This window comes from Camellia sinensis, chromosome 9 (assembly GCF_055761805.1).
Source record: "Camellia sinensis isolate YWXY chromosome 9, ASM5576180v1, whole genome shotgun sequence".
NCBI lineage: Eukaryota > Viridiplantae > Streptophyta > Magnoliopsida > Ericales > Theaceae > Camellia > Camellia sinensis.
This window is the reverse complement of record NC_138969.1, coordinates 74,101,415-74,126,014: the sequence shown is the minus strand read 5'-3', so window position 1 is coordinate 74,126,014 and position 24,600 is coordinate 74,101,415. Positions and strand designations below refer to the sequence as shown.

Below are 24,600 nucleotides of genomic sequence, written 5' to 3'. Positions count from 1 at the left end.
CTGCACGGTAGCAGTTTCCTTAAAACAGATTTCGCCGCCTCACGGGTCGAGTGCTTGAGGAATCCCGGCGTCTGTCTCCGAGGATACGACGGTCAAAACCAGCTATGGCAGAAACACTCTCTGTCTAGCTTAGCGAACAAAACAGTGACAGTACTTTCTCACTGTAGAAATTTCTAACAACCTGGCTAAACAATGGAAGAAATAATTTCTGTGTTTGAGACTTGACAGGAGGATCTCAATTTATACATGTATGGGGAGATAGAAGAAGCCTCCAGCCTTTATGGCTGGTCATTAATGCACTATTAACCTCTGCAATAAAGGCAGGAGTTACAAACTCCATTAATGCAGGAGTTACAAACCCCATTAATGCAGGAGTTACAAACCTCATTAATGCTCTATTCAACTCTGTAATAAAGCCAGAAGTTACAAACCCCATTACCTCTTTCATGAAGCTAACTTCATGAGGCAATTTCTCATTCAAATCTCAATGGTTTTTGGCCATTCTATTTGTGGTGTAAAGATCTCATTGCAAAGTATCTAGACCCACTTAGACCCAACTCAATAGATGGTTGGGACTCACTTTAATATTTAATTAAAGTCACCAAAAAATCATTTTTTTTCAAACAATCCGCCACATGAATAAAAATTGACTGAATGACTCAACAAACGGACACCGTTCAACAATAAAGACTCGGAGAGAGAATACAACGAACTAATCCTGACATCAGAGAAGGTAGCTTTTGGCTTTGAACCTCTCCTAGTGAAAACCTATCGAGTTTACTGGCTGATCAGTGAATATGACATCTTGAACTGCTCTGCCGTTTATGTAAACTGAGACAATAGATCTCACACAGGAATTACTCCTACCACCATTCTGTTCTCACTGGTGTGCCCTGTATGGCCCTGGACACTAGCCTGGTTCAGCGAGTGGTTTCAAAGAATCTTGGCCTGCCCAATTCTTCTAGAAGCGACCCCACTTCACACTTACATAGGTGACTCTACTTGTGTATCCTGCTATACTCAGCTCAACAGCTTAACATACTAGAGTCATTAAAAGCTCAGCTTAACCTCTACACTTGCAGGTATCACTGATATAAGGAATGGCTAGAGGTTTAACCTCCTCAGTGACATACCACCGTTACACGCAATTAGGTTGTCCCATTGAACCTAGATCTTGGGATCTCCAGTCAACTAGGTTGGGTTTCCATTCCAGTAACTTCCAAAGGCCTCAACCCTATTCCTTTTGACGACGTTTCGACTAACACTCGATTTAACCCTTTGGTTAGCGAATCCGCAATGTTGTCTTTAGATTTTACAAAGTCTAAAGAGACAACTCCGTTCGAGAGTAGTTGTCGTATGGAATTATGTTTACGACGGATATGTCTAGACTTTCCATTATACATATTACTCTCTGCCCTACCAATTGCAGATTAACTATCACAATGAATACAAATAGCAGGCATAGGTTTAGACTAACGTAGAATATCTTCAAGGAAATGGCAAAGCCATTTAGCTACTTCCGTTGCTTTATCCAAAGCAATAAACTCTGATTCCATCGTTGATCTAGATATACACGTTTGCTTGGAAGATTTCCAAGACACGGCTGCCCCACCAAGAGTGAACACATATCCACTAGTGGATTTTGAGTCCTTTATATCTGATATCCAATTTGCGTCACTATAGCCTTTAAGCACCGCTGGATATCGAGTATAATGTAGCCCATAATCCCAAGTGTAGCGTAAATACCTTAACATTCGCACAATGCCCTTCCAATGAGTAGCATTCGAATTACTCATGTATCTACTAAGCCTGCTAACAGAGTAGGCTATATCTGACCTTGTACAGCTCATCAAATACATCAAATTGCTAATGACCCAAGAATATTCTAGTTGAGAGACACTCTCACCAATATTCTTGGTCAAGTGTAGACTCACGTCTACCGGTGTCTTAAACACACTTGTATTTGATTTACTAAGTTTCTCAAGTATTTTCTTAACTTAGTGAGACAGAGAAAGTACACTTCCACTAGATGTTCTGGTAATCTTAATACCTAGAATAACATCTGCAAGGCACATATCTTTCATGTCAAACTTAGAGTTTAACAATCTCTTGGTAGTTTTAATCATCTCATCATTACTACCAACAATGAGTAAGTGATCAACGTATAAACACAAAATGACATAACCACTGTCAGTGTCTTTAATATATACATATTTGTCACACTCATTAATTCTAAATCCATTTGACAACATAGCGTTGGCAAACTTCTCATGTCCTGGAGCTGAAAACCCCTCGGGTTGCTCCATGTAGATTTCTTCATTCAAACCTCCATTTAAGAAAGTTGTCTTTACGTCCATCTGATGTATCTCTAGACCACGTAGCGTTGCTATCGCAATCACCATGCGAATGGAGGTAATCCTTGTCACAGGTGAATACGTATCAAAGTAATCCAAGCGTTCTCTCTGCTTCTATCCTTTGATAATTAGCCAGCTTTATACTTATCAATTAACCCATCAACTTTCATCTTTCTTTTAAAGATCCACTTACTCCCCCAAGGCCTTACTGCCTAGGGGTAGATCAACCAACTCCCAAGTATGATTCTGCAAGATGGAGTCAATCTCACTCTTAATTGCTTCTTTCCACAAAGGACTTTCAGGTGAAGTCACAGCTTCATAGAAAGTTCGAGGTTCTCCCTCTAACATATAAGTCAAAAAATCCGGACCAAAGGACTTTGCAGTCCTTAGCTCATCTACATCTTCAGCTTGATCATCAACTTGATCACGTAAGTGATCATTTGTTTGATTAGCTATGTAATCATTGTCACCTCAACCTCTTACATGGAACTAGGAATACATTTTCAAAGAAAGATGCATTTCTTGATTCCATGATAGTATTCTTGTGTATATCTGGAATAGCAGACTGAACCACAAGAAATCGATATGCACTGTTATATTGTGCATAACCGTTGAATACAAAGTCAACGGATTTTTAGGCTTATCCTAACCCTCTTGGGTTTAGGTATTCCCGTCTTTTGCCTGACACCCCCACATTTGTAGAATTTATACAAAGGCTTTTGGCTTTTTTTTCGAAAATTCATGCAGGGTCTTTAAACAATTCCTTGTGTCACAATGATTATGAAACTCTCAAAATCATATCACAGTAAATAGATTCCCAGAATGTCATCAACCGAATTAGGCACCCAAATATATTCGGTCTAACCTATCACTCTGAAGCCAATAGTCTTACTATTAGGAAACACAAATCCAATGTTCAATAGTCTACTATATGGAACTTCATAACATGGCCAGTAGTCTTATCACTAGGAATCACTAATTTCTCAATATGTAGTCAGTAGACTTTCTACTACTAGGAATCACAATGTCTTAACCTGTGATCAGTAGTCACTTTACTACTAGGAATCACAACGTCCTGACATAGGATCAATAGACTCTTTCATTACTCGGAATCAGCATGTCTTGACATATGATCAGTAGCCTCTCTACTACTAGGAACCATCATGTCTTGACATGTGATCAGTAATCTGTTCACTACTAGGAATCACAATCTCATAACTGAGTCGCCAGTGGTCTAACACCTTCTAGGAACTACCAGTTTTCTATCTCTGTGATCAGTGATCTTATACACACTAGGAGCCACCAATTTAAGAATATATTTGGAATTTAAAAATTCAAAAATATATTCACCCACCCTAATGGGTTGTCTCATCTTTGCTTTCAAGCAAAGTCACATAGCAATCATATATGCTATAATTGACACAAGGATAACATACTAATTGCCTCTGATTAATTCAGAAATGTTATCATGTAATCTTATGATTTCCTTTAATCATACTTGATCTTTCTAGATCTTCTTTTAAGAATCTCGTAAGGCTTAACATTGTCAGGTCGAACAACATTTCTGTTGTCACCTCTTGAAGCCATGTCTGAAAAATCACAACAGAATTTCACTTCTGTGATTCCAGAAATTAAACTTAACCCTTAGAAAATCCCTCAGATGGAAATTTAATTCAAAACTAGTCTCACCATTTAACCTAGAATCGAACATGGTCAGGAATGTTCCCAGGAAGACAGGAGGGATCACATCGGTCCTACTTAAAACCCAGTTAACCTTTTGACAAAACATTCAAGAGCATGTTGACTCCTAGTCCATAGGAAACGATTTTAAAATTAAGATTTCCAGGGGATAAACTAGGTTATAGGTTATAACAAACCAATTCCTAAGCAAATAAAATTTGCTACCAGAATTACACCACTCATAAAAGTTAATCGGTTTTCCTGGAACTGAGCCCATGAAAGTTAACCGGTACTCCCGGAACTGAGCCCATGATTTCTAAATAAAAATCAGAGATATTTTAGCTAATGCTAAAATTTGGTTTCCTTTCTCAAAAACCAAACCACTTTGGACATAATCAAATTATAACCAAAGACTTTCTCCAAACATGGTTTTCCAACACTTTGGGAATAAAATGATTAAACCAAAGACTTCCTCAAACTCCAAAAGTTTGAAACTAAATCCGTCTTATTTGTCATTTCTGAACAAATAAGAACTACTCTTTAGCCAAGGCTAAACACTTTGGTTTCTATTCCAAAAAACCAAACCAAGTTCCAAACTTACAAGCAATTTAAAAATTGCTACAACCAAATACATGCATATAAAATGCTTCTAATAATACAAGCAAATAAAACTTGCTACTTCAAATTGGTAAACAAACCAACTAAATCTCTGAAGCCCTCTTGGCTGTTGCTCTCTAGCAAACTCAAACCTTAAGACACTTTAGCTGAAGCCCTCTGGCAAACTGTAGCACTCCGTCTAATGCATTCTTTGCAAACTTCAAATGTTCTCATGCTCTCTAGTAGAAAATGAAGCCCTCTTGCTAAAATGAAGCCTACTGGCTTTGCTCAACTCATGCCTTCTGGCAAAAAATTTCTTCAAATATAAAGGAAAAATAAACCAATCCAATTGAGGATTATAAGTAGTCCATACAATTCCTTTCTACGCTTAGGTATGCCTACAAAGAGAGTTAGTAGCAAATGATAACATAATATAAAGCAACTAATCTAAAGCAATTGTACATACAATAAGATATTATTTAACCTTCTAGCAAATCGTAGAATAGCAAAATAACTAAGGAATTAAGATACTATACAAGTTACAAAACCTTAAAATTTATGATCTCAATTACTAAAATTAAATTTATTGCCATGAGTTATAAAAGAATTATTAAATAATTGTTAGAAACCAATAACTATTTAGCAATTAACATGAAAAAAATTCTAAAGATTAAATCATGCAAATCATGGTAGTGGAATGATGAACCATGCGCATAAAATAAGATCAGATAAATACAATTAAGTATACAAATTATGATAGAGCATTCTAATTAAACTAAGCAATTAGAGAATCACATTGCATAATTTACAATCATTGAAATAGGGAGCAATTCCGCAACAGTTTCTAGTAACATTATACAATTGTCTATATAAATCTATTCGATCAACTTCATAGAAAATATATATAAATCTGTTTTAAGCTTGTTGTTCATCTTGTGAAATTAATAAATAGATTTATGAAGAAAACAAAATTAAATATATACTAAGAACACATGCTGATAATTACAACTAAATTTCAACAAAAAAATACAAAACAATAAAATGGCAAAGAAACCAAACCGAAGCCTGCACGGTAGCAGTTTCCTTAAAACAGATTTCGCCGCCTCACGGGTCGAGTGCTTGAGGAATCCCGGCGTCTGTCTCCGAGGATACGACGGTCAAAACCAGCTACGGCAGAAGCACTCTCTGTCTAGCTTAGCGAACAAAACAGTGACAATACTTTCTCACTGTAGAAATTTCTAGCAACCTGGCTAAACAATGGAAGAAATAATTTCTGTGTTTGAGACTTGACAGGAGGATCTCAATTTATACATGTATGGGGAGATAGAAGAAGCCTCCAGCCTTTATGGCTGGTCATTAATGCACTATTAACCTCTGCAATAAAGGCAGGAGTTACAAACTCCATTAATGCAGGAGTTACAAACCCCATTAATGCAGGAGTTACAAACCTCATTAATGCTCTATTCAACTCTGTAATAAAGCCAGAAGTTACAAACCCCATTACCTCTTTCATGAAGCTAAATTCATGAGGCAATTTTTCATTCAAATCTCAATGGTTTTTGGCCATTATATTTGTGGTATAAAGATCTCATTGTAAAGTATCTAGACACACTTAGACCCAACTCAATAGATGGTTGGGACCTACTTTAATATTTAATTAAAGTCACCAAAAAACTATTTTTTTTTCCAACATATGGTAATAGTCTCATTTTACAAATCCCCCTTCTTATATAAAAGACAACAACTCCTAGTAGAAAAATAGAGGAAATTACATTGAAAAAAAAAAAGTAAAGCAAAAGAAAGGAAAAAAAAGAACATAGTAAGTAAAGCAAGTAAGAAAAGAAAGAGTGCATAAATTCAATGTTTTGATTCCTTCTAAATAATTACAATGACAGGAGGGTTAGTGTAATTTTCCAAACGTTAGGGAGTGATATGTATTAAACCCAAATCTCAAGAGATGTAAGTGCAATTTATCAATAAGTCTAGGGAGCCTCCCTGATTTACCTACAAATTTACCAACTACATTGATAACTTAATTAATTGGAATGTTTTTTTTTTTTTTTTTTCCTTTGAAAGCCACCACTATTTGGATAAATATGGGAGGCTCCCTAGTGTTATTGGTTTACAATTATTAGTTTAACAGCATAATCAATAGTGTTTTTTAAATTATTTGTAAGTAAAAATTCACAAATTTAATTAGAAGTGTGGTAATTTTCACAAGATTTTTTGCGAAAAGTCTCTTTTATTTAATATGTAGTACAAACATACAGATGGATAGATACATATAGATATAATTTCGGAAGAAAATTTAAAAATTTACTATACTTGATGGGTAAAGATTAATGTATGAAATATGGAATATTTATTAATTTTACTATAAATGCATTTTAAATTCCTCCTCCACAAATAAGTTTCCCTTTCAGATCAACTCCCACTTGGTTTCTGAATTTTTGACTGTGGACTACACTTCTGCCACGTTGGCTTCTTAAATCTTGACTGTGTAAAAGCCATATTTATAAAAAAAAAATGACTTTAAAAGAAATTATAAAAAAAAAGTTAGTAGAAAATAATGTGACAATAGTATTATTAAAATTATAAATCTTAATCACAAGTGTTTTCACATAAAAAAAAATAAATAAATAAATACAAACAATCATATCATTTAATATTTGATTTGTACATACTAACTACCTATATTTTATTATATAAAATGTACACTTTATTTAAGTGAACGATATTATACTTTTTTTTTATTCTAAAATTGTTCTTCACTATTAATAATTATCACATTCAATAATTTGCTAAACAAATTTTCTTATTACCAAATAATTCAAAATTACCAACCAGTTTTACTCATTTAAAAGTTGCAAAATGATTTTCCTTATTTACAAAACTGTCTAAAAATTCAAATGTACGTATATATATATATATAGATAGATTTGTGTGGGTTGGTGAAACTACATGAAACATACATCAGTACCAAAACAAAGACAAGAAGATGGCATTGTCCATTCCCACAACCAGCATGGCCACCACTACCACCACCACCACCGCTGTCATCTCATCCATCCTTCTTCTCCTACTCTTTCTTCCCACCTCTTACTGTTCAGAAAACTACAACTCAGCCATCCCAGTCTCTGATATAGATCTCTTAGAGTTCCCTTTAAATTTAGAGTATTTGGAAGCAGAGTTCTTCTTATGGGGATCTTTGGGTTATGGGTTGGATAGCATAGCTCCCAATCTCACCATGGGCGGTCCACCACCGGTTGGCACCACCAAGGCCAGACTTGACCCTTTCACGAAGGACGTTATCCTCCAATTCGCCTTCCAGGAAGTTGGTCACTTGAGGTAATTTCATCTAAATGATTTTTTTTCCCTTTCTCAATACTATACTACGATTCATTTGTTTGTAAAAAATATTTTTTATGAAAAATATGAAGAAATTTTTTTAATAGAAAATGTTTTCCTATAAGCAACTTTGAAATTAATGTGTTAATGGTTATGGTAGTGATGAAGGTGATGGCTTAGTGGCAGTAGTGGTGGCGATGGTGGTGTTGGTTGTAGGATGTGGTGGTAGAGTTGTGGTTAGGGGTGGTAGAGCGGCAGAGGAAGTGGTGGGGTGGTGATGTTGGTAGGATACTGGTATGGTGGGGTGGAGGAGGTGATGGTGGTGGTAGGATAGTAGAAATGGTGATAGTGTGGTTTTTTCAAAAGTTGAATTTTTTTTTTTTTTTTTTTGTCTAAATAAATTTGTTTTTAATTGATCACATAAACATTTGTTGTTGACTTTTGTTTTTATTGTACAAATGCTATAAAATGTAGATTTTTTTCTAAAATATTTTTCATCAAAACAAACCGAGTGCTATTTTCTTTCACTTTCTAGAAATTTTTTTTTTAGATGCGTTGGTCTTGATCATCTTATAAATGCAGGGCCATCAAGAACACAGTAAGAGGATTTCCAAGGCCACTGCTGAATCTGAGTGCAGAAGCATTTGGGAATGTGATGAATAGTGCATTTGGAAGGGCATTGAAGCCAGCTTTCGATCCATATGCTAATGAACTAAACTTTCTTCTTGCATCCTATGTTATTCCCTATGTTGGACTCACTGGATATGTTGGTGCAAATCCAAAACTCCTAAGCCCCATTTCCAAAAGGGTATGTGTATATGCTACAATCTCAATAAGAAACTGCCATGTGAATTGGTATCCATCATGTACCGGTATTTTGTGTATTGAGTAACAATCAATTGGGAATTGGATGATGCAGTTGTGAATTTTTTTAAATCACCAACTCAAAAACAATTTTTTATTTTGTTATATATATATATATATAGCTTATGAGTTGACTGTGTCAATAATTTTTGAAATAATGAATTAGTATTGTATGAATTTCACCTATTTTTTCACCTCTTATCCCGGTGCATAAAATAAATACATATAAAATCCATCATTTCCAAAAAACTCATGTAGTGATAAAAAAAGAAAATCTTGATAAAACTCATCCAATAATCTATGAAACTAATTTCTTTTTTTTTTCTTGCTATGTGTATGTATCAGCTAGTGGCTGGGCTTTTGGCCGTAGAGTCGGGCCAAGATGCAGTTATCCGAGGACTTCTTTACAAGAGGGCAAGGGAGAAGGTGAAGCCATATGGAATCACAGTGGCAGCATTCACCGACCGCATCTCAGAGCTACGAAATAAGTTGGGAAGTGCAGGCGTAAAAGACGAAGGCCTTATCATTCCAACTTTCCAAGGAGCCGAGGGAAAGCTTAGGGGTAATGTTCTTGCTGGGGATCAAAATTCTGTTGGATATGATAGAACCCCAGAGGAGATATTACGGATTATATATAGCAGCGGAGATGAGCATGTCCCCGGTGGCTTTTACCCTAACGGAGCTGACGGTAGAATTGCAAAATCACATCTACCATCTGCATAATGATGAGGCTTCAAATAAGTAGGAGCTAGTAGAGGCATTGCACTGAATCCTCTGTTTTCAAAATTCTTAAAACTAGCAAATGTTGGTGTCAGTAAGCTTCACTCTCTTAAGTATCATGTAGCACAGTCAAATGTAATGAGTATGGTTCTTCCATTATGGTAAAAATGATAGATCATTGTGTGAAATTTCACTCTCTTTTAAAAAAAAATTCTCAATTATAAAAGAGAGACATTTTTTTTACAAATAATTTAACATTTGACCATTTCAGAGAATAATTTGCTTATATGCCAAGCAAAGAATTCATTTTCACCAAACAAACGTACATGACCACATATCATATATGTATATGTGTACATATAATAATAAAATCCCAATTATTGTTTAAGTTTTATCGTTAATCCTAATTATGATTTTAATGTTACATGTACACATATAGCAGCAACTGCTCAAGCTTAGAACTACAATTAGCATCAACTGCTCAAACTTAGAACTACAATTAAGAGATTTATGTAGTAACTAAGTGAATATTATTGATTTCCTTATATATAAAGATTCAGTCAAATCGAGATCATCTATCCATTTTTATGGGCCTTTTAATTTTTTTTAATCTTTTTATTATACTTATGTAGATCTCACATTCGTTCAATCTTCAAGAGCTGGCTATTTTGTGGAAAATATGGACCATTGACCAGCACCATAAGTAGAAAATGTTGACCAAACATTATGAACACAAAAATAGCAAGAGACTTTATAATTACAAAGAATATAAGAAAAGTTAGCGTTGAAAAATTGAATACAGCCTATGAGGCAAATAAAGACGATTTGTACAATTGTTGTTGAGCATATCAATATTGAATCACCACAACATACAACAGTTTTAAAGGTTACGTTGTTGTTGCTGTTGTTGCTTTTGTTTTTGTTTTGTTTTTTTGTATTTTTTGTTTTTTGTGTCTTTAAAAGTATAAATTTTATTACAAAAATTATTTAAGAACTAATTTCAACTGTTGCAAGAATAGTCGCTAATAAGTCATCTAAAAAAGTGAAAAAAAAAAAGAGAAGCTATTAGGGACAAAATTTTGAAAATATCGCTAATAAATGTACTTTTAAAGATAAAATAACCTGATCTCAAAGAAATTTATTTTTTGAGACAAAACTTTTGATCTCTAGTAATTAATCACTAAATGTCCAATCTTGTCATTCAAAAATAAAATAATAACACTTTTAGCTACAAAAATATTTTATTTCTAAATTTTTGTCTTTAAAATCTTAATTTCTTATAGTAATACTAATGTCACATATTCAAAAAAGTTAAATTATTAAAAAAATCACATTTTCACATCAAATCAACATTACATCTCATTTTTAAAATTTTAGTGAAACCGAAATTATCAAAACTGAAACATGCTTGATGTTGAAAACAAAAAAAATTATTCAAAAAGAAAGTTCACAAATGAGTAGTTTGTTCTCTTATTATTCTCATTTCTTTTGCCTTTGGTTAATTTAAAATTCAAATACATCCTAATTTGAAAATCCAAATACATCTCAGTAGAAAACATCAAACTCAAGACGTAGTGTAATATACGAATGATCAAATTCTTCGTCTCTTCTTTGAACAGAAACCAGGCTCTCATGGTAAACAATAGCCTGAGAAGCCACAGTTCGAAGATCCTTCATCTCAAGGTACTAGGGTCTACCAAGTACAAATGCCCGCCCTCAACTTGGATGAGGAACTCACCTTTCTTCCAAAAGCCAAGCGGAATTGCTCCTTCAAAAGGTCCAGCTATTAATTCTCTTGTCCAACGTTCTTCTTTCAATACCCAAATGTTGAAAACGTTTGGTGCCACGTGAAGTGTTGGATAACATTGTATCCAAGCAAGAGAGCCATTGTAGACTCCAAAATAATGTCCGAAAAGATTAGTTCCTGGGTGAGGGCAACCTAGCTCTGGTATCCCTTTGAACGGCATCGGTTCATTCTGCTAATAAATCTGTTCAATAAAAAAAAAACAAAAAAAATATATCATATTGCTAATAAATCTGTTGAAAAAACAAATGACAACATTAATAAAAAAAAAAATTGAGATGCAAAAAATGTGTAATTTTAACAATATTAATAAATAAATAAAATTTGGAGTATAAAATTTTAGGAAAAAAGATTTAAGTATAAGTTTATAAATTGTTTTTGTATTAAAAAAATCTAGATTATAACTAGAATATCTAGTTTATTAGGGAATTTTTTTTTTGTCATATCTACTAGAAATTTATAAATATTTAAGAAGGTCTAGAATTTTTTTTTTATTATTTATAATTAAAATATAATTTCTTTAGAGAATGAGACGGTTTGGGACAAAAACAAGTATGGATCTAGAATGAAAGGGAGTGTGGCATAAGTTTTTAAATAATTTTTTTTTTTAACTTTTTAAATTCAAATGTTTTACATATACTTGAGAAGGAAAAACATTTTTTAATTTTCTAAAAATATCACTAAATTCAAAAACATATAAAATTTAATATTTTACGACATGAAATGTATGTTGTCTTAAGTGTAAATATTTTATAACATATTTTTGTATGCCGTGAAAATATATATTTTTTATGATATATTTTGGCATGCCATAAAAAAATCAAATTGTATATATTTATTTATTTTTGTACAAGTTTTCATGACATTCATTAGCATGTCATGTAAAGTTATAATATTTTACAACATGAAATGCATGTCGTCTTAAGTACAAATATTTTACGACATATTTTTGTAAGTCGTAAGAACATACATTTTTTACAGCATACTTTTGCATGCCATAAATATATGAATTAACAACTTACATGGCATGTATGCTGTTATTGACAAACCATTAATAGCTTGCAAAAAAAATGTCGTATATTAACTACGACATGCATTTAATGCATGCCGTAAATATGATGTCGTAAATAGTTAATTTTATTGTAGTGGTTGTAGTTTTCAAGAGGCTTTTTACAAAAAGTCCCTTTTGTTTAATATATATTACAATTATATAGATGGATAGAGATATATATATATATAGATATAGTTTTGGAAGAAATTTTTAAAAAAATTACTATACTTGATGGGTAAAGATTAATGTATGAAATATTGAATATTTATTAATTTTGTAATAAATTCATTTTATATTTTCCAGCAAATTTACAATTAGGAAATAAAAAATTAAAAAAAAAATTACTCTACTTGATGTGCAAAGATTAGTGTTTTTATTTTTATTTTTTTTAATAGTATGAGACTTGGTGGAACACAAGAATACTTTGTGGACTTAGGTCATGTTTATTTGTACAGACTGGATAATGAGGAATTGTAATCCATCGAACTGTTAATCCTAAAATACATAGTCCTTTGATTATTTGATTGGAAATGATGTTTATCTTATGTTTGTTTAGTCATGAGATTAGAGTAGAGATGACAATTTAAACCCGGCCTGATGGGGACCCGACCCCAATTAACACGGGGTTTCCTCGAAAAACACCCCCGACAGGCCGGGGACGATATTCAAAAAAAAATCCCCGATCATTTTCGAGGCGGGGACGATGATAAATTCTTCCGCCCCGGCCCCGGCCCAACCCCGGCCCCGTTCCCCATCCCGTTTCTCCCTGCCTCCCTCTCCCTCTCTCATTTCAGATCTAATATATTACACTCATCTAATATAATATAATATTATATCTAATATATTATAATATATACTCATCTCTCTCTCTTATTTCAATTCTCATCTAACAATCCCAAAACCAAAACACAAGCTCGTTGCAGATCCTCTCTCAGATACTCATCTTAGATCCTCTCTTTCTCCACTGCTCTTATCTCTCGTCTCTCAAGCTCGTTGCAGCGGAGCTTTGACAGCTCCGCCGCTCGTTGCTCCACCGCAACCAAAGTCTCCGTCTCTCCGTTGCTTTGACAGCTCCACCGCCATGATCACTCTCTCAAGTTCACGACTCAGATCTTAGTTGTATGTGTGTGTGTGTGTGCGTGTGTGTGTGTGATGACAACGACTCACTCAGCTCTGACTCCGTCACCGTCGGGGATTTTACGGGGTTGAAGAAACCCGATCCCCGTTAGGGGACGGGGGAGGGGGAAGTGAGGGGTTCACCATCGGGGATCGGGGTTGGGGACGGGGAGTTCCATACTTTCGGGGATTGGGGACGGGGAGGACAAACCCCGGCCCCGCCCCGCCCCGCCCCGTTGCCATTCCTAGATTAGAGTTCTTCATCAGGTGATGCTCAAGTAGTGGAGGCTTTGCAATCACAAGCTTTTGCTGGATGTTAGCTGTTGGCGACCTTTTGTTGTGCTGGTTTTTGTGTTGTCTGTTGCTTTTTGTTTTGTTTTTCTTCTGGTTGGTTGCTCACCAACTGTGATGGTGTGCTTGCAAGGGATTGGACGGTCATATTGGTGCCAACCTATGTTTCGCTATGATGCTTTTGCACCCATCTGTTTCCTTTTCTGATGTAATGTTTTATCGTTCATCAATAAAGGTTTTTTTTTTTTTGCCAATCAAAAAAAAAAAATGAGATTAAATATCATGAAATGACTATTCTTTTTAATCTTATATTTGTTTGAGATATTGAGAAGAAGGATAAATACTCAAAAAACTATTTTGTCCTTTTGAATTGTTTACTAAATAATAGGAATATTAAATTTGAATTGTAAATTTTATTTTATTTTTTGACCAGAACTTTTAAAAAATTAAATAAATAGAACATCAATAAAAATTACATAAATTTATTTTAATTTTTAATTGAGATTTTTAAATTTTATTTTACTTTACTAAGTATAGTTAATGCCATGAATGCACCAAATTTGAAATTTTTTTAACTCCTTAATATTAGGTCAAAACAAACCCAACACTAACTTCCACTATTTTAGCACAACACAATTCTTGGAACACATACACAAATGTAGGAACACCATCCCAGAAATACAACAACTTAATCCTTTTGTTTTTGTTTGGTTTTGTTTGGTTTTGTTTTTTTTTTAGGAATAGAACAACATAATTATATAACAAGACCACAGAAATGCATGATAGAGTTGTTTTGCTTCCTTAGCCACAAGGTGAGCAGAATGCCTAGAATTATGTGAAAAATAATGAGGGAAAATATGTTAAATAGTAGAGGGTCAAAAATGTCTTTTTACTATCTAATTCCATGGGAATAGTTATCTTGCATTTTGTGTCTCATACCCTCATTATGATAGAATAATCCAATAAGTGTAAAATTTCTGCACCAAATAATAAACTATTCTATACTCCGGATATGGAGTCTTATCCCATGAGTGAATCCTACCAAACAAACACCCTCTTATTGGGTTATATGTCCTCTAAATGAGATTTATAAATAAATCTCTTATTATTATACTACCATATTGATCTAATTAACAATGTTTTAAAGGAGGTAAGATTAAATAAATGTCCAATATATTATCATATTTGATTAAATGTCCAATAATTTCATGACATGTGTATTTTCGTATTTTTAAAATTGAAAAAAAAATTACATTGACACTCTAAAACTCAAATACTTAACAACGTTTTGTTTATACATAGATTTTAAATTAAATGTGTAGATAAATCAATACTTGAAAATTTATAATTAGCATTTTGGATATCTTTTAATTTTTCCTTTTGGATTTTATGAGAGACAACAGATTTGGATAAATCAGGAAGGAGATTATTTTATCTTCTTTCTAGAAAAACATAAATTTGAAATCATTACTATTTTTATAATTATTGGTTTAATGGGTTAGTCAGTAGTGTTTTTTAAATTATTTTTTAATTAAAAATTCACAAATTTAATTAGAAGTGTAGTAGTCTTTTACAGGGTTCTTCGTGAAAAGTCTCTTTTGTTTAATATATAGTATAAATATATAATTTTGGAAGAAAATTTAAAAAATTTACTATACGTGATTGGTAAAGATTGATGTATGAAATATGAAATATTTATTAATTTTGCAATAAATGCATTTTAGATTTTATGACAAATGTATAATTAGGAAATAAAAATAAAAAATAAAAAATTACTCTACTTGACGTGCAAAAATTATTATTATTATTATTATTATCAACAACAAAGAAAATTTTATTGATGATAGAGAACCTTACATGCAAGGAAAAAAACATCAACAAAGAGGGGGGGGGGGAATGATGCAAAAACAATCATAACGAGACAACCCAATCCCAACTAGGTTGGCACTAAGCGACTCGCACAATCACATGGCAGCATCAATCCAAGCACCTGTTGGTGAGAGACCAACAAATACAAACTGCAACAGAGCTTACAAAACTGCAATAAATACACAAAGACAACAAATAGCAACAGAATACAACATATATCAAAGACAGCAGATAGCAACAGATAGCAACCAAAATATCAAAACAGCAGAGAAAACTTATGCTAACAGATTGCAAATCTATCAGATACACACCAAACACACTAGTATTATCCCTCAGATTATGTCATACCATAAACACCAGATATATCAGTCTAGGAGCCAAATCAGCAGGCAAATTGCTAATTACATCCATGACAATCAGCCATTGCATTCCTTAACCTGATACACACCCAAAAAGCAGCCCTCAGATTATAACAGACCCAATAACAACCCTCAAAATATATTAGTCATCAGATTATAACAGTAGCCCAAGCACTTTAAATCCACCCAAAATACCACACCAGATTCTAGCAAACCCAATAACATCCTCAGATTATATTAGACCATACACACCAGATATACCAGACCAGAACCCAAATCAAGAGGCAAATTGTTGATAACAACCATGGCAATCCTCAGCTATATTCCTTAATCTGAGCCAAATTATTAATTAAATCCATAGCAGAGTACACGTTCCCTTTTAAAGAAGCTTTAACCCATAAAGCAAATCTAATCTTAATAAGCTCTCCTAACTCAGACTCACAAGAATGCACTCCATTAATTAAAAATACAATCATTCCTTAACTTCTATATGGACCAAAGCACAATAGAAGGCAGGGCTCTCCACAATCTCCTAACTAGTTTCTTATGATTCCATCCTAACCACCAATGAAATAAGTACTCAATAGACCTTGGCACCACCCATAGACACCCCCACCAAAGCATTAAATCAGACCACAACTGCCATGAAAATAGACAATGTAATAGGACATGAATATCATATTCATCTTTAGTTTTACAAAAAACACATACCACAGAAGCATTATTGTTCAGAACATGTAAATGTTGTATAAGCACCCCTGTTTTAACTCTATTCCTCCAAGCCAATCACCCAAAAAACTGAACTTTGAGGGGAATGCCATTATTCCAAACAAACTTACAAATTTAGAGAGAGGGGCCCCAGAGAGAATCACTAAACCGATATATATCTAAGACCTTAAAACTATCACCATTAGATCCATTCCAAACAGGGTAGTCCTCTTCATCTAGTCTCAGTGGAGGAGCCACCAGTAACACTGCAGCCCACCTGTTAACCTACGGAAGGAGAAGTCCCACTCTCTGGAGCTAGATTTCCTCTTAAAGAAATAAAACGATGTGCCTTCCTTTGCATTAGACAAACTAAAAAGCCTAGGGAATTCATCTTTAAGGCACCTACCTCCAACCCACTTATCATACCAAAACTTGATTCTACGCCCATTGCCTGCCTTTATCTGATACTTGCCCAAAAAGAACTCCACAAGAGGTTGACTATAACTAGCAATTGCAATTACATCTCCCCGGATTCTAGACAATCTAGCTGTTGAGTTTACAGGTGGGAGCCATGAACCTCCTCAATCATGTACTTGCTACACAACATTCTTCTCCAAAAAGCATTTACTTCACTTCCATATTTCTACCACCATTTAAGAAGTAAGCTTCCATTGACATCCTTAAGTCTTGTAATTCCTAGCCCACCTTGGTTCAGACTTTTAGAGACTCCAGTCCATTTCACCAAATGAACCTTCCTCTTTAATCCATTCCCACCCTAAAAGAAAGAAGCTTCAAGCCTTTCAATCTCTCTAATCACTCCACAAGGCATTTTGAACAAAGATAGATAATAAATAGGAAGATTTGATAAAGCAGACTTAATCAAAGTTAGTCTACCTGCAAAGGATAGGAGCCTTTTCTTTAATTGTAAGATTAGTTTATGATATATGAACCATGGTTTTAAAAACCGGACCGGACCGGCCGGTTCAACCGGTTGAACCGCCGACCGGTCGAGGTTCCGGTTTGGGTACACCCACAGAACCGGTCATAGTGGAAAATCGGCCTATTTTGAGAGAACCGGAAAAACCGGCGGTCGGACCGGCAAACCGGTCGACCTGATTCCGGTTCACCGGGTTGATAAAAATGAACTTTTGTATTTTTTTTCTTTTCTTTATTCTTTCTCTCTTTTCTTTCTTTCTTTCTTATTATATATATATATATATATAATAAAAATTTAATTGGAAACTCTCTTTTAAGGGTCTCCTCTTGTGAGGAATTCCATTGAGAGCTTGAAATTATTGTGAAAGCCTCTATCTATTTATAAGAAAAAAATTCTTTCAAAAAAACTCAAGAAATCTATGTGGGATTCAATCAAATTTATTGGAGGGAAACTTAAAATTTTGATATCCCTCCAAAATTTTTGCTCTTCTTTCAATCAAATTATTTGAATTAAAATCATATGGAGGGAATATTGAATATTGAATATTTGATTTTTTCTTTCAAAATTAAAATTAATAATATTTTTAAATATATTTTTATATTTTTTAATAAAAAAAATATTAAGAGAAATATTTAAGATTATTAAAATTTTTAATTTATAATTTTATTACTTATATTTTTATTTAAATATAATTTTAATATATTTATGACGTCACGGTCGGGTTGAACCGGTGACCCGTCCATCCGATCATTTTCCGATTTACTCACCGGTCCGGTTTTTAAAACATTGATATGAACTATTTATTAATTATGTAATATATAGATTTTTGATTTTACAACGTAAATGTATTATCTATTTTTCATATATAACTCTAGATTATGCTTGGAAAAATTTTCCAATAATGTTTTTGCTTATATTATATAAAATTTTAATATAGATAGATACAAATTTTAAAATTAAAGTGATTTTTTTTTAAAGAATATAAGTTAAGAAAATTTTAAAATATCGTTTTTTTTTTTTTTTGAAATTTTGAAAAGTTAAAATATTAGACTTAACTGCTATATATATAGAATGTTTTAAAAGAGTTATAGAGAAAACATCAATTATAATACTACCATAATTAACAATGTTTTAAAGGGGATAAGATTAAATGTCCAATATATTACCATATTGACCAAATATCCAATGATTTCATGACATGTGTATTTTTATATTTTTAAAATTGAAAAAAAAAATTACATTTATACTTTAAAACTCAAATACTTAACAACATTTTTACTTATATAATAGTATAAATTTTAAATTAAATGAGGTAGATAATCAATACTTGAAAATTTGTAATTAGTATTTTGGATATCTTTTAATTTTTCCTTTTGAATTTTATGAGAGAGAATAGATTTGGATACATTAGGAAGCAGATTATTTTATCTTTCCTTCAGAAAAATATAAATTTGGAAGCAATATTATGTTTATTGATAATCAATAAGTCTAGGGAGCCTCCCTAATTTACCTACAAATTTACCAACTACATTGATAAATTAATTAATTGGAATGTTATTTTTTTTCCTTTGAAAGCCTCCACTATTTGGATAAATATGGGAGGGTCCCTAGTGTTATTCGTTTACAATTATTAGTTTAACAGCTTAGTCAATAGTGTTTTTTAAATTACTTTTAAGTAAAAATTCACAAATTTAATTAGAAGTGTAGTAATTTTCATAAGATTTTTTGCGAAAAGTCTCTTTTATTTAATATATAGAACAAACATACAGATGGATAGATATATATAGATATAATTTCGGAAGAAAATTTAAAAATTTACTATACTTGATGGGTAAAGATTAATGTATGAAATATGGAATATTTATTAATTTTATAATAAATGCATTTTAAATTTTACTACAAATGTATAATTAGGAAATAAAAAATAAAAAAATTACCCGACTTGATGGGTAAAGATTATTTTTTTTGTTTTTATTCCTGAATGAAGAAGCTCCTACTAACAACAAACCACCATTAATACAAGACAATGCGCATTTAAGTAGAGCCTCCTGTATGTCCTATTCCTCCTCCACAAACAAGTTTTCCTTTCAGATCAACTCCCACTTGGTTTCTGAATTTTTGACTGTGGACTACCCTTCTGCCACGTTGGCTTCTTAAATCTTGACTGTGTAAAACCCATATTTATAAAAAAAAAAATGACTTTAAAAAAAATTATAAAAAAAAGTAAGTCGAAAATAATGTGACAATAGTATTATTAAAATTATAAATCTTAATCACAAGTGTTTTCACATAAAAAATAAATAAATAAATACAAACAATCATATCATTTAATATGAAAAATACATACTAATATTTGATTTGTACATACTAACTCTCTATATTTTATTATATAAAATGTACACTTTATTTAAGTGAACGCTATTATACTTTTTTTTTTTATTGTAAAATTGTCTTTCACTATTAATAATTATCACATTCAATAATTTGCCAAACAAATTTTCTTATTACCAAATAATTCAAAATTACCAACCAGTTTTACTCATTTAAAAGTTGCAAAATGATTTTCCTTATTTACAAAACTGTCTAAAAATTCAAATGTATGTATATATATAGATAGATTTGTGTGGGTTGGTGAAACTACATGAAACATACATCAGTACCAAAACAAAGACAAGAAGATGGCACTATCCATTCCCACAACCAGCATGGCCACCACTACCACCACCACCACCACCACCACCACCGTTGTCATCTCATCCATCCTTCTCCTCCTACTCTTTCTTCCCACCTCTTACTGTTCAGAAAACTATAATTCAGCCATCCCAGGCTCTGATATAGATCTCTTAGAGTTCCCTTTAAATTTAGAGTATTTGGAAGCAGAGTTCTTCTTATGGGGATCTTTGGGTTATGGGTTGGATAGCATAGCTCCCAATCTCACCATGGGCGGTCCACCACCGGTTGGCACCACCAAGGCCAGACTTGACCCATTCACGAAGGACGTTATCCTCCAATTCGCCTTCCAGGAAGTCGGTCACTTGAGGTAATTTCATCTAAATGATTTTTTTTCCCCTTTCTCAATACTACTCTACGATTCATTTGTTTGTAAAAAATATTTTTTATGAAAAATATGAAGAATTTTTTTTAATAGAAAATGTTTTCCTATAAGCAACTTTGAAATTAATGTGTCAATGGTTATGGTAGTGATGAAGGTGGTGGCTCAGTGGTAGTAGTGGTGGTGGTGGTGTTGGTTGTAGGATGTGGTGGTAGAGTAGTGGTGGCGGTGGTGGTAGGGGTGGTAGAGTGGCAGAGGAAGTGGTGGGGTGGTGATGGTGGTGGTGGGGTGGAAGGGTGGTGATGTTGGTATAGGATAGTGGTATGGTGGGGTGGAGGAGGTGATGGTGTTGGTAGGATAGTAGAAATGGTGATAGTGTGGTTTTTTCAAAAGTTGAATTTTTTTTTTTTGTCTAAATAAATTTGTTTTTAATTGATCACATAAACATTTGATGTTGACTTTTGTTTTTATTGTACAAATGCTATAAAATGTAGATTTTTTTTCTAAAATATTTTTCATCAAAACAAACCGAGTGTTATTTTCTTTCACTTTCTAGAAAAAAATTTCTAGATGCGTTGGTCTTGATCATCTTATAAATGCAGGGCCATCAAGAACACAGTAAGAGGATTTCCAAGGCCACTGCTGAATCTGAGTGCAGAAGCATTTGGGAATGTGATGAATAGTGCATTTGGAAGGGCATTGAAGCCAGCTTTCGATCCATATGCTAATGAACTCAACTTTCTTCTTGCATCCTATGTTATTCCCTATGTTGGACTCACTGGATATGTTGGTGCAAATCCAAAACTCCAAAGCCCCATTTCCAAAAGGGTATGTGTATATGCTACAATCTCAATATGAAACTGCCATATGAATTAGTATCCGTCATGTATTGAGTAACAATCAATTGAGAATTGAATGATGCAGTTGTGAATTTTTTAAAATCACCGACTCAGAAACAATTTTTTTATTTTATTTTATATATATATATAGCTTATGAGTTCACTGTGTCAATAATTTTTGAAATAACGAATTAGTATTGTATGAATTTTACCTATTTTTTCACCTCTTATCCCAATGCATAAAATAATAACATATAAAATTCATCATATCCAAAAAACATGTAGTGATAAATAAAAAAAAAAAATCTCGGTAAAACTCATCCAATAATCTATGAAACTAATTTCTTTTTTTCTTTTTCTTTTTTTTCTTGCTATGTATATGTATCAGCTAGTGGCTGGGCTTTTGGCCGTAGAGTCGGGCCAAGATGCAGTTATCCGAGTACTTCTTTACGAGAGGGCAAGGGAGAAGGTGACGCCATATGGAATCACAGTGGCAGAATTCACCGACCGCATCTCAGTGCTACGAAATAAGTTGGGAAGTGCAGGCGTAAAAGACGAAGGCCTTATCGTTCCAACTTTCCAAGGAGCCGAGGGAAAGCTTAGGGGTAATGTTCTTGCTGGGGATCAAAATTCTGTTGGATATGATAGAACCCCAGAGGAGATATTACGGATTATATATAGCAGTGGAGATGAGCATGTCCCTGGTGGCTTTTACCCTAAGGGAGCTGATGGTAGAATTGCAAAATCACATCTACCATCTGCATAATGATGAGGCTTCAAATAAGTAGGAGCTAGTAGAGGCATTGCACTGAATCCTCTGTTTTCAAAATTCTTAAAACTAGCAAATGTTGGTGTCAATAAGCTTCACTCTCTTAAGTATCATGTAGCACAGTCGAATGTAATGAGTATGGTTCTTCCATTATGGTAAAAATGATAGATCATTGTGTGAAATTTCACTCTCTTTTAAAATTGAGAATTTTTTTTGCATATAATTTAACATTAAGCATAATTTGCTTATATGCCAAGCAAACAATTCATTTTCACCAAACAAAAATACATGACCACATATCATATATGTATATGCGTACATATAATAATAAAATCCCAATTATTGTTTAAGCTTTACCGTCAATCCTAATTATGATTTTAATGTTACATGTACACATATAGCAGCAACTGCTCAAGCTTAGAACTACAATTAAGAGATTTATGTAGTAACCAAGTGAATATTATTTATTTCCTTGTATATAAAGATTCAGTCAAATCGAGATCATCTATTCATTTTTATGAGCCTTTTAATTTTTTTTAATCTTTTTATTATACTTGTGTAGATCTCACATTCGTTCAATCTTCAAGAGCGGGCTATTTTGTGGAAAATATGGACCATTGACCAACACCATAAGTAGAAAATGTTGACCAAACATTATAAACACAAAAATAGCAAGAGACTTTACAATTACAAAGAACATAAGAAAAGTTAGGTTTGAAAAATTGAATACAGCCTATGAGGCAAATAAAGATGATTTGTACAATTGTTGTTGAACATATCAATATTGAATCACCACAACATACAACAGTTTTAAAGATTACGTTGTTGTTGTTGTTGTTTTTTTTTTTTTTTTTGGTTCTTTAGAAGTATAAATTTTATTATAAAAAATATTTAAGAACTAATTTCAACTGTCGCAAGAATAGTCACTAATAAGTCGTTAAAAAAAAAAAAAAGTGCTATCAAGGACAAAATTCCGAAAATATCGCTAATAAATATACTTTTAGGGATAAAATAACCTAATCCCAAAGAAGTTTATTTTTTGAGACAAAACTTTTGATCTCAAAAGATTAGTAATTAATCACTAAATGTCCAATTTTGTCATTCAAAAATAAAATAATAACACTTTTAACTATAAAAATATTTTATTTCTAAATTTTTATCTTTAAAACCTTAATTTCATATAGTAATAATAATGTCACATATTCAAAAAAGTAGAATTATTAAAAAAATCACATTTTCACATCAAATCAACATTACAACTCATTTTTAAAATAATTTTTGAGACACAAGTTTTAGATACATACAATTTTTAGAGTGATTCTTATTTATTTGTCAAGATTTTATTTGGGTGTAAAAGTGGATTGGTTTTCAGCTCTCGTTGAAGTCAGATATGGGTAGCTTATCTTCCCGTTTGTTTTTAAAGGTGGAATAGGGGAGATTAATAGTAAAAGAATTAATAGTGAGGGGATTGATAGTGAGGAGATTAAGTAAAATTATGTTTGTTTTGATGATAGTTGTTAGTGTAGGGATTGTTAAATTATTTTTACATAAAATAAATATAAAATAAAAAAAAAATAAAAAAAATACAAAAACATTAAATATTAATGTTTTTAAAAAATGCCCAACATGTAAAAAATTTAAAAAAAATAAAAATAAAATAAAAAATTTTCAGAAAAAAATAAAACAAATAAAATAATGATTTTTACTTAATAAAAAATACAAAAAATTAAATATTAATGTTCAAAAAAAAAAATGCCCGACGTGTAAAAAATAAAACAAAAAATAAATAAAAAAAAATTTCTTGTCCACCGGACTATTTTTTTAATACCAAGTCCTGGAGGCCCATCCGAATCCTCTTGGGGAGACCCATCTTAATCAGGACCTTACTATCAATCCCTTCCTATCTCTCAAAACAAACACAATATTAGTGGGTCTCATCTCGCTATCAATCCCAATCCCCCCTCTAACTCTCCAAACAAACGGGGCCAAAAAGTGATAAACTTATCTTATACATATTATTATAATGAATTTTATTATTATTTATTTTTTAATTTTATAAGTAGATTCATATAACATATTATATGTGTGGATATAACAATTACTATACTTAGAAAAACATAAGATTCATTATAATTATTTTTTGGTTATTTTTTGAAATGGCTAGCTTCCATTTAATTTTTATTTTTTAATCTCACATCGAGAAAAGAAGGAAAAAGTGAATTATTTCATTTACATAAAGTAA

At 32.5% G+C, this 24,600-nt stretch overlaps 2 pseudogenes; both read left to right on the top strand.

Moving 5' to 3' along the window:
* Window positions 1-7,629: 7,629 nt before the first annotated feature.
* Window positions 7,630-9,566, top strand: LOC114279448 (desiccation-related protein PCC13-62 pseudogene; annotated as a pseudogene).
* A 10,810-nt stretch (window positions 9,567-20,376) lies between these two features.
* On the top strand, window positions 20,377-22,355 carry LOC114314132 (desiccation-related protein PCC13-62 pseudogene; annotated as a pseudogene).
* Window positions 22,356-24,600: the final 2,245 nt, after the last annotated feature.